Genomic DNA, 12,251 nt, shown 5'->3' with positions numbered 1-12,251 from the left:
TCTGGATAAAGTGTTGTTCTATTTACATAATTTCTCCCTTTGATATACAAAGTTATTAAATACAATACATTGTATTTTTAGATCCTACAGGGTAAATACAGTAATGTGCTCATCCAAAGGCATCCTCTATAACTTCTATAATCCTGTGCCAGCACTGATGCTATACTATTCATAAAGCTTTAAGGTGTAAGACTGTGTCCAAAGAGGCTATCTGTAAGGGTCTAAGACCTGAATGTTGCTGAATTAATGAATTAATGAATGAATGAATGAATGAATGAATAGTTTTGTTTACTTTCTAAACTATTTATTGTAGTTCAAGGCAAAATACATATGCAATCAGAGTGAAATGACTAAATAACTTCAGATATTGATTTATATGTGTGGACTGAGGTGTCATTCCTTGTATCAACCAGTAGGTTAATACTTGCTATTAAAACAGTAGGCCCAGTGTGTGGATTGCATGTAAGAAATATTTGCTTAAAGCAAGTTGCACCTTTGAATTTCACTATTAGTCAAAACTTTCCTCACACTTTGGATTTGTGGCTATGCTTAACAGCAACAGGAGTCCTTTGGTTTGGAGGGATAGTGCAATATTATATTCTTTCATAGAGCCCAACAAGTTGAGTGTCATTCCTGCTGGCTATACTGAAATATTTTAGAGGGGCTTTAAAACAACATCTTTAGTCTTTTAGTGACCGTCTGACCAAGATTATGTTAAAGAGTTGTTAACATCACCAGCAAATATAGATTTTCACATTTAAATTGTTCTCTAGCTACAAATATTAAGTAAATAAACATGTCTGGAAACAGATATGTGCATCAATTCTATAACATAATTGTACTGTTAAACACTTGTCTTATAGCAGAAGTAGGATTTACAGAACATTTCCTTATTATGGAGCTATTTTATTTTTTATTATATATCACTCCACTGTGCACACAGTCCATGTTGTATAAAAACACCAGTAGCTGTATGATAACCAGTCAAACACAGTGGTGGACTATAAACTGTTTAAAACTGTTGCAAATGTTCAAGTGAATCACAAGAACCTGATCAGCATTCTGTACATTTTCTAAGGAAACTATCCTGGAACCTAAAATGAAACCAAAGCACACTATAGGGCACACCTTTATCCTGCCCCAGTACACCTAGCCAATTTTGTACATGAGCACCTTTGAACCATCCTGAAGGTGACTGTAAATGTTGGCAAGGTGATAAAGATCGACTACCAATCGTCCATCAAAATCAGAAAGCCCCAATGTGGAAAATATCAACATGCCACAGAAACCTGGTGATACAATCTCTACACTATGTACCATGGCACATCAAGAGAAGCAGCTGCCAGCATTTTGAAAACAGGCTTCAGGCAGTCCAGTGGGGGTATGCTGGGACGTGGAGTATACCTCAGCAAGGAAGGCCAGCCGGTGATGCCATTCAAGCAAGGTCGGGTTCAGGTGTCCCTATGGAGAACCAACAGGCTAACCAACAGCTAACCCATACCATTAAGTCATCTTGATGAGTCCTGTTCAATTTAGGACTAACTAAGAGTAACATAAGCTCATTAATTGAATACATTAAAATTAATGCAAATAATGAAGCTGATTTTGACCCATTTTATCTATAAATCTGGTAAAATGACAACAACTAACTTCATAAAAAGTCTTACTGACACCACACCCTCAACACGGAAACACACTTTGCACTGCCTGCAGGCAACAATCATCCTCCCCATATTTACATAAGAAAAAAAAAAAAAAACCCTTCCTGTAACGGTTTATTTGCACCATGAAATGAAACTAAAAAGACACATGAAGACACTCCTACTGTGTCTGCCTGCTACAACTAATAAAAGGCCTTTGCAAGTTTGTATGTAGTTCAAAGAGTTTCCTGACAAGAACATATTCATTTGGATCAATTTTTTACTCAGTCAAAGCAAAGATCTTTAGAATTCTTTAGAATTCTCAGGGAATGTTTTTTTGGAGCATGAGAACAAGCAATATGTTCCAGAGTTTTGTTTACCAGGAAGTTTAGTTTCGATTTAGAAAACAGCACCTAATCTTTGAGGAATTCTGACAGTTCTTCCAAAGATAATGCCATTTTTTCTAGATCAATGGGTAATGTAAAAACAAGAAAAGGGCATTGGTAAAAAAATATAAAAACTGTCACCAAATCAGGAGCCCTCTCCATGGAAAATATTCCAGATGATATTCTCAGATGATAACATATAAGAAGAAGTAAACCCTAATTTAGGAATGTGAGGAACTGTCAGAAAAGCAATATGTCAAAAGAACTGTAGTATGGCACTTTGAAACCAAGCTAACCCATACCATTAAGTCATCTTGATGAGTCCTGTTCAATTTAGGACTAACTAAGAGTAACATAAGCTCATTAATTGAATACATTAAAATTAATGCAAATAATGAAGCTGATTTTGACCCATTTTATCTATAAATCTGGTAAAATGACAACAACTAACTTCATAAAAAGTCTTACTGACACCACACCCTCAACACGGAAACACACTTTGCACTGCCTGCAGGCAACAATCATCCTCCCCATATTTACATAAGAAAAAAAAAAAAAAAACCCTTCCTGTAACGGTTTATTTGCACCATGAAATGAAACTAAAAAGACACATGAAGACACTCCTACTGTGTCTGCCTGCTACAACTAATAAAAGGCCTTTGCAAGTTTGTATGTAGTTCAAAGAGTTTCCTGACAAGAACATATTCATTTGGATCAATTTTTTACTCAGTCAAAGCAAAGATCTTTAGATTTTGAAATGATGTAGACTGCAGAAGACTGCAGTACTTTTAAAGTGTGCCAGATGAATTGAACAAATATTGGTCAAAACATATTTACAAAATATTTAGTTTCATTGTATGTTTAGTATATTATGCTATAATCATAATAGGACTACTTTAGTCACCAGTTTACCAATGAGTAAGGGAAAATGTAATCATGGGTATCATGGGCAGTTTGCTGAAATACTAAGAGGAACTAGAGAAAGATAGTCACACACAAGGTAATGTAGCTGTAAGTAAGTTTCTGCTAATTAGACTGTTTTTCATGCCTGACGTAGCCATACCCAATACTATTCATTTGTCCAGTCGAAGAGCAATCTGCCTGTTCATAATTCTGAGAAATTCTTGAATTGTGTGCATGTGTGCGTGTACACGTTTATGTTTGTGTGTGGGTGTGTGTGTGTGTGTGTGTGTGTGTGTGCGTGCTTGTGTGTTTGCCTGCGTATGTGTGTTTGTGCATGTGCATGCACGCGTCGCGTACATATGTCTACTGTGTGAGTATGTGTCATACGTATGATTACTGTGAATGTATGTGTGTGCGTGTGTATCTGTTTATGCACATGTGTGCACATGGAATGGGTTAACATGACCCCTGGAGGCAAACATACGGAAAAAATGGGTCATCCTAGGCCCTACGGTTCTCAAGATATTCACAGAAAACTGTGTCTGCCCTACCCTCCTTTCGGGGGGTCCAGTCCAGCGGGGGGGCTACAGATCAAAACGAAAAATGATGGTTCAATGCTATCCATGTGGGGTTACATGCCCCCTTGGTGGGGTTACCAAGTTTTGTGTACCCCGGTCTTTCAGTGTCCCGGGAATCCTTGTTGGTGTACGGTCACTAAATGTACACATAAATTATTTTATTGTAAGGCCCCCCATGACCGAAAGTTCACAAAACTTGGTATGCATTCGGAGGGTGTCATAATGATCCTACACTTTCAATTTCGTGCAGTTTTGACCATGTCAGCCAGAGATATTGTGATGAAAACACCTAATTTTTTGCTTTTTAATTTTTAACTAGGTGGCGCTATACATGAAATAAGTGGTGATGGGATGGGTTGACATGCCCCCTTAAGACCAACATACATAAAAAAGGTGGACCTCCTAGGCCCTACGGTTCTCGAGATATTCACAGAAAACTGTCTCCGGCCACCTACAGGCCAGTTGGTGTATAGTAACATACATTCATTTATTGTGTGGCCCCCCATGAACGGAATTCCACGAAACTTGGCGTGCATTCAGAGGGTGTCATAATGATCCTACACTTCCAATTTCGTGCAGTTTTGACTATGTTAGGTCACAGATACCTGCGATTACAACACCTCATTTTTACTTTTTTGTGTTTAACTAGCTGGCGCTACACATGAAATGAGTGGTTATGGAGTGGATTGACATGGCCCCTTGAGATAAACATACAAAAAAAATGGTCCTCCTAATGGTCCTCCTTCTCGAGATATTCATAGAAAACTGTGTCTGCCCTACCCTCCTTTCAGGGGGTCCAGTCCAGCGGGGGGGCTACAGATCAAAACGAAAAACGATGGTTCCATGCTATCCATGTGGGGTTACATGCCCACCAAGTTTCGTGTACCCCGGTCTTTCAGTGTCCCGGGAATCCTTGACGGAAATCTGGACATGCGAAAAAGAAAAAAAAAAGAAAAATCGGACTAAACCTATATGACCGCCGCTTCGCTGCGCAGCGGTCATAATTATTATATCAAGTAATAAATTAATGTTTTGCTTTTAATTAATTTATTAATTCATTTCTGTGTTGAAAGTCTCACAAAGATAGGAGGCTAACAAGGCATATTCCCTGTCATGGCCTTTTTAACGACTTGTTAAATGTTTTGTTTTGTTCATTTTGACTCATTTGTTTAATTTTACATAAATGTCTTTATTTGTCTAAATAAATTCTTCTTTGTTTTTTTCCTTAGGCTTGAGTCAAGATGTGGGCAGAAAACGACTTTCTTCCACCAGGTCAGACACGTCTCAAGAGTCTTGTTGCACCAGGTCATAATAAAATTTACACCATGTACCATGGCACATCAAGAGAAGCAGCTGCCAGCATTTTGGAGTCAGGCTTCAAGAAGTCCAGTGGGGGTATGCTGGGACCTGGAGTCTACCTCAGCAGGGATCTGCAGAAGGCCAGCCGGTATCCTCTGGATCTGCCTGAGTCACAGAGAGTCGTCCTCAGAGTAAGGGTGAATGTAGGCAGGGTTAAAAGAATACTGTAGATCGCCAAGGACACCCCCTGCAGAAGACCTGGCATGACCAGGGGTACGATACCGCCTGGTGCCCTCCGGGCTGTGGCATGGTCAAGAGCGAACTAGAGGAGGACTGTGTGTGGGATCCAAATCGAATTGGGATCATTGATGTCATTTACCCAAAGCCGGGTGCATGTGGAGGTTATGGAGTTGCAAGAAACTTCTATCGCTGAAAAATTTGTTCACATTCGTACAGGATGCATGAAAACATTTTCTTTGAAAATAAGGATTCAGTGCATTAGACAAATATATTTTTTAAAGCTTGTGTTCAGTAAATGTCATTCCTTCAAAAACAGATGTCATGTAGGTATTGTGACAATTAAGCGATGAGTACTGTACAAAGCAAGCATCTGCTGCCACTGCACAACAGCATTATATGTAGGCCTAATTTATAAACGTAGCCTATATTTCAGGAACTTAGAATATAGTTGTTCGGGACAACGTAATGTAAGTGTTAACAGATCACAACATTAATGAACAAAAACTGCTTATCAGTTCTGGTTTGATTTGTACAGAATAGTAGTCAGTGATATGTCCATCCACTCTTTATCTCTTTATGGCTGACAATAAACAATGGTTGTAACGCTGCACAGATGCTCAGACAGGTTCTGTACTAGGTATCTGTCACAGGTTAAAGACATTGTGCCCCTCAGCATGTGATATCGTGCACAGTGGTCTCACTGTCTGTAAGAGTAGGCTACTGTCTGATCCGGAGCACGTCTCCATCACTACTGATGTCATTCACCTAAGCCTGGGCCAGGTGTAGGGTATGAAGATGAACCAGGTGACTATTATTGCAGGGATGTGAGTTTACTGTTGTACAAAAAACTGAATGTTTTTTTCTGTTGGTTTCCCTACTTGTGAGCAACCTATGCCGAACGATCTATGTCAAATGCCTTTTTTGCTGTTTTCTGCTCGTCGTTTTAAAGTTATTGTGCTGTCAAAATAAAACAAAATATAAAATACATTACTTCTCAGCAGCGATTTTCCAGCATTTTTCGAATGTAGGCTACTTGCACACAAAGTTATCATGAAAAAAGTGCAATTTAGTTTGATTTGATTTACTTAACAGAAGTTCAAAGTCAAAGTCAAAGTCAAAGTCAGCTTTATTGTCAATTTCTTCACATGTTCCAGACATACAAAGAGATCGAAATTACGTTTCTCACTATCCCACGGTGAAGACAAGACATATTTTACCAATTTAGGTCCACAGACAAACATAACATTCAAGTAAACAAAAAAGTAAGTAAATAAGTAAATAAGAGGGCACATATAATAATGAAAAAAATAAGAGCAGCAAAATGTGGTTGAAATTGTGCATAGACAGTCAATAAAAATACTAGTGCAAATACAGGCCAATAAAAGGCTTGGGTAGTTCTGTTTGACCTAAGTAAGAAGAAAGTGGCATAGTGGTGCAAGTTATGTAAGAGCAGCAGAAGTGTTGTGTTTTCAGGACAACAACACCAGTTGTAAAGTGTACAAGTGTGCAAGTGTGCAAGTAGAGTAGTGCAGGCGGCCATTTTGGGTCCAATGTCCAGGATGTTATGTAGCTGAGGGTGGAGGGGGGAGAGGAGGGAGAGAGTTCAGCATCCTTACGGCTTGGTGTATGAAGCTGTTGGTGAGTCTGGTAGTGCGGGAGCGCAGGCTTCTGTACCTCTTCCCAGAGGGCAGTAGATCAAACAGATTGTGAGCGGGGTGACTTGCATCACTCACAATTTTGGTCGCCTTGCGGGTGAGGTGGGTGGTGTAAATGTCCTTCAGGGAGGGGAGTGAAGCACCAATAATCCTTCCAGCTGTGTTCACTATGCGCTGCAGGGCTTTCCTGTTGTATTCAGTGCAGCTTCCGCCCCACACAGCGATACAGCTGGAGAGGATGCTCTCGATGGTGCCTCGGTAGAATGTGGTCATGATGGCTGGTGGAGCACTTGCTCGCCTGAGTTTCCGCAGGAAGTACAGGCGGCGCTGAGCTCTCTTCGCCAGTGATGCAGTGTTGGTGGTCCAGGAGAGGTCTTCACTGATGTGCACCCCCAGGAATTTGGTGCTGCTCGCTCTCTCCACCACAGCACCGTCGATGGTCAGTGGCAGGTGTTGGGTGTGACCTCTCCGAAAGTCAACAACAATCTCTTTGGTCTTGCTGACGTTCAGCAGTTATGGAATGAAACTAAATTGCTCCTTTTGTTTTCTTTAGAGCTTATTTGGGGATATTTCAGTTTAAAAAATCACAAATTACCTCAAAATAGTTCATATAGAAAATGCCATCATCTGTGGTCCTGTATTGTGTTGTGTGATTGCATTCAAGACCGCTTGAGTCCTATACCGAAGGACCGAATTCCACACCGCTCCTTTAAATTCAATTCTACTTGACCTGGCAAACTAATATAAGGGTGAGAGATGAAAGAAAGAAGAAGAAAGTGAAGAGTGAAAACAACTGTTAGGCACCAAGTGAGAGTGAGTTTAAGGAGTTTTCATTTAAATGGTTGGCCTGTCACTGGTTCAGGTAATGCAACAGACATTTAGCCTATATTATGCAGTAGACAGCAGTTGGTAGTTCACATATATTTGATTCCCATTACAGCCAAATTTGAATTACAGTGACATGAATCATGATGAGAGCGAAAAAATAATAATTCAAACCATATTCAAACCCCAACAACATCCCATCTTAGTTTCATTTTCCCTGAAACAGGAAAGTTCATGCTCCGGGAATTCCCGGGTTGGGAGGATGCCTGGACCTTTCAGAAATATGCAGGCACTAAGTATTTGAAGGGGTGATACATTTTTACTTTTAGTGCTAACTGCACAGACACAATGACAAGATGGTCAAGTGTTCCAGTGTGTGGCATGTGTTCATGTGTTCTTTTGGTTCTGTTTGTGAGCAAGTTATTCATAGAAGAGTACAAGTGAGCAGAAATTGGGTTGATGAGAGATGTTTAGCATTAATGGCATTCCTCCTCAAGGTGTTTGGGCCTAAGTACTGCTTTGTTGAGATAGAAGGGGCCCTGAGATGGAGCTGCCATCTCCTCTAGGGGGGTTGGCGCCTTCATGTATGTTAGGTCAAAGTTTGGGTAAATGTCACTGATGTTAGTTGCTATGGGATACATCCTTGTGTACAATGTCAGGATGAGATGGGTGATGTGATCATTGGATTTCTGACATACAATAAGGAGAGATGTAAGCTCTACTGACTGGCTGAGACTTTGTTCAACTGATTTCTAAAAACCTAGACCGATTGTTTGTGTGTGTGTGTGTGTGTGTGTGTGTGTGTGTGTGTGTGTGTGTGTGTGTGTGTGTGCGTGTGTGTGTGTGTGAATGGGATGTTGGCCCAAGTGCTACAACAAGCTATTTGTAGGCCTACTTCTCAAATCCATTACCACCACCACTGAGGCTCAACTAAAGAAAAATAAAAATAAAAACTGGTTGTCTAGGCTATCATTTACAAGAACTGAATGGAAAAACGAATCAATAAGGCAATTTTGTGGATTAAAATCATCTTTGTTGTATTAATCAGACAATGTTGACAGACTTCAGAGCATGTTTTGTCTATTTCCTCTGGTCTTGGCGGCTTGTCAACAAAGACAGATTGAGAGGAAGAACTCTGCACACCATCAAGGTCACCGAGTACTGTCGGCCAACTGCTGCAGCCAACAGCTAGACTACACCAGGCAGCCAGGCAGCTACACTACTACACTCTGGGGGCATGTTCATAAGCCCCCATATTCATGAGACCGCATGTCCATGGGACCCCATGTTCAAGAAAAAGAGATGTGAAAAATGTGAAAAATCGCCGGAATTCTCTTTTAAGGCCTTAAGGTGTAAGACAATGAGGCTATCTGTAAGGGCCATCATTAGGCCACAGCAGGTCACTATGATCAAATGTTGGGCCAATGAAAGACTAGCAACAGTAAGTATAAGTAAGTATATATACTCTTTTGATCCCGTGAGGGAAATTTGGTATCTGCATTTATCCCAATCCGTGCATTAGTGAAACACATACAGCACACAGTGTACACACAGTGAGGTGAAGCACTCACTAATCCTGGCGCAGTGAGCTGCCTGCATCAACAGCGGCGCTCGGGGAGCAGGGAGGGGTTAGGTGCCTTGCTCAAGGGCACTTCAGCCGTGCCTACTGGTCGATTTGACCGATACAAATTACAATCTACCAAAATGTCTCCATTTCATGTATATATCATAGACACACACACACACACACACACACACTGAAAACAGCACCTATCTTTCGGTCCTTATCATGTATTATTTCAACATTGTGTTCAACAACATTGTCTATCAAAACTGATTAACCTTTACACTCACTGACTGGCTGACAGAAATATGTAGTGACTTTACCTGAATGTTGTTAAATGAGTGACTGAAAGGTTTTGTCTACTTTCTAAACTATTTAGTTCAAGGCATGCGACACAACACATGCTACCAGAATGATGAGACTAAATAATTTCACATATAGATTTAAAGTGGACTGAGGCATCATTCTTTATAGCGACCAGTGCCCACATATTTCCTTCACACAATTTACACAGAAAGTAGGCCTTGGCATTGTCTTTTAGCCCTTATCAGGTGCAAGTTGCAACTTTATCAGGTGTTTGTGTCTTTCTTTAACATCAGTTCTACATGTCTTGGCAAAGCTGTGAGTCAAAATGAAAGAGGCACTTTGGAATTATCAGGGAATTCTTGTAAGTAAGGGATAATGGAAGAGACTCCATTCAATTATCCGAAAATAAACGCACGTTCGAGGTTGTATGGCCACGACGTGCATAATCTAATGGAGTGTCGTCCATTATCCCTTACGTAGAACAAGTACAGTAAATGTTCCAGAGTTAAGACAGTTTTGTTTACCAAGGAGTTTTGATTTAGAAAAACAGCACCTAATCTTTGAGGAATTTTAGTTTTTCCAAAGATAAGGGCATTTTTTCTACATCAATGGGCAATGTAAATACAATAAAAGGGCATTGGCAATATAAAACTATAAAAACTGTCACCAAATGAGGAGCCCTCTCCCTGGAAAATATTGTCTCATATGATCACAGACATAAGGAGTAAATACTACTTTGGGAATGTGAAGAACTGCCAGACAAGCAAATATGTCAAAACAACTTAATATACAGAATATTAGGGAGGGCACACCACTAGCATAATAGCACACCAACAGTGTCCCTGACACTTTGAAACCAAGCTAACCCATACCATTAAGTCACTTGTCATCTTAGTGAGGTCTCATTAAGATGACAAGTGACTTAATGGTATGGGAAACCAGTGAAAACAGTGAAAACAGTGAAACCTGTTCAATTATGGACTAACTGAGAGTAACATAACCTCACATTTGAACATAACATTTGAATGCATTGCAAATAGTGAAGCTGATGTAAACCCATTTTATCTATAAATCTGTTGAAATTACTGTAATACAATAGGATTACTACTGAAAAGTCTTACTGACACTACACTCTCAACATGTAATCACACAAATGTTTCCTACACTGCATACACAGGAAGCCAACCATCATCTCCATATTTACTTCAGAAAAAAAAAGAAAACCTTGATATAACGGTTTATTTGCACCATGAAATGAAACGAAACGACACAGAAAGACACTCCTACTGTGGCTGCAAGCTACAACCAATGAAATGCCTCTGCAAGTTTTCATGTAGTGCTGTCAAAAGCCTTCTCTGATGGGAACACATTCATTTGGATACATTTTTACTCAACCAAAGCAAATATCTGTATAACACTTCAGAGGTGAATATATCTTTATTTAGATTATCAAGAAATGTTAGACCTGTGAAATGATGTAGACTGCTTTAGAGTGCAAAAAATATATAATCTACCAATTCAATTGAACAAATAGAAAAGGCTTTTGCTATTAAAACATGTTTACATTTTCAGTTTAAATTATGTTCAGTTCCTCATGCTATAATCAAAATTGCATGAATTTAGTCAAGTTTACTGATGAGTAAGGTACAATTTTATTTAATCATGGGTAACGTGGGCAGTTAGCTGAAATAAAGGGACCTACATAATAGGCATATTCCCTGTCATGGATTTTTTAACAACTTGTTAAACATTTTGTTAATTCTTTGTTCATGTTGTCTCAAAGTTTGTATTGTAAATTTGTAATTTCAGTGTTTCTGAATTCATTTTTCCATAGGGATTGAGTCAAGATGTGGGCAGAAAATGACTTTCCTCCACCAGGTCAGCCTCGCCTGGACAGTTTTGTTGCACCAGTTGATAACAGAGTCTACACGATGTACCATGGCACTTCAAGAATGGCTGCAGACAGCATTTTGAAGACAGGCATCAGGCGATCCCGTGGTGGTATGCTGGGGCCAGGGGTCTACCTCAGCCGGGATCTGCAGAAGGCCAGCAGGTACCCTCTGGATCTGCCTGAGCATGAGAGGGTTGTATTGAGGGTAAAAGTTGCTGTCGGGAGAGTGATAGCAATCAACTACCAAGGCCACCCTCAGCAGCACACCTGGCATGACTATGGGTACGATACCGCCTGGTGCCCTCCAAACTGTGGCATGGTGCCGAGTGGTCTGGAGGAGGACTGCGTGTGGGATCCCAATCGAATTGAGATCCTTAATGTCATTCTCCCAAAGTCGGGTGTATATGGAGCTGCGAGAGGCTTCTATCGCTGAAAGATGAGTTCACATTTGTACAGAATGCATACTTTTGTATTCTTTGAATTTATATTTCGAAAGCATGTATTTAGTCAATGCCATTTTTTAAAAAATGTTCTTATTGTAACAATAAAACGATGACATAGAACGAGGTGACTATCTCTGAGAGATGTGAGTTTACCGTTGTACAGAAAACTGAATGAATTGTTCTGTTATTAGCCTGCCTATTGCTGAGCAACCGCTGTTTTCTGATCGTCTTTTAAAGTTATTGTGCTGTCTATTGTGTAGGCAAGCCTATAACAGACACGCTAACAAAATCTAAATGTCTTGCTTCCCCAGCAGCAGTGATTTTCCAACGTTTTTCAAACGCATTGACTACATAAAGTTAAAGTGCAATTTAGTTAATTTGATTCGATTTAAGCTACAGAAGCTATGTATTGAAACTAAATTGCACTTTTTGTTTTCTTTAAAGCTTTTTTGTGGATATTTCCGTTTAAAACATTCATAAATATCCTCGAAATTTAATACAGAATATGATCTGTGTTGTCC

At 39.8% G+C, this 12,251-nt stretch overlaps 1 pseudogene; it reads left to right on the top strand.

The window, feature by feature from the left end:
* Window positions 1-4,720: 4,720 nt before the first annotated feature.
* Window positions 4,721-11,850, top strand: LOC121684576 (annotated as a pseudogene).
* Window positions 11,851-12,251: the final 401 nt, after the last annotated feature.

Source organism: Alosa sapidissima, chromosome 15 (assembly GCF_018492685.1).
Source record: "Alosa sapidissima isolate fAloSap1 chromosome 15, fAloSap1.pri, whole genome shotgun sequence".
NCBI lineage: Eukaryota > Metazoa > Chordata > Actinopteri > Clupeiformes > Clupeidae > Alosa > Alosa sapidissima.
This window is presented reverse-complemented; position numbering and strand designations above follow the sequence as displayed.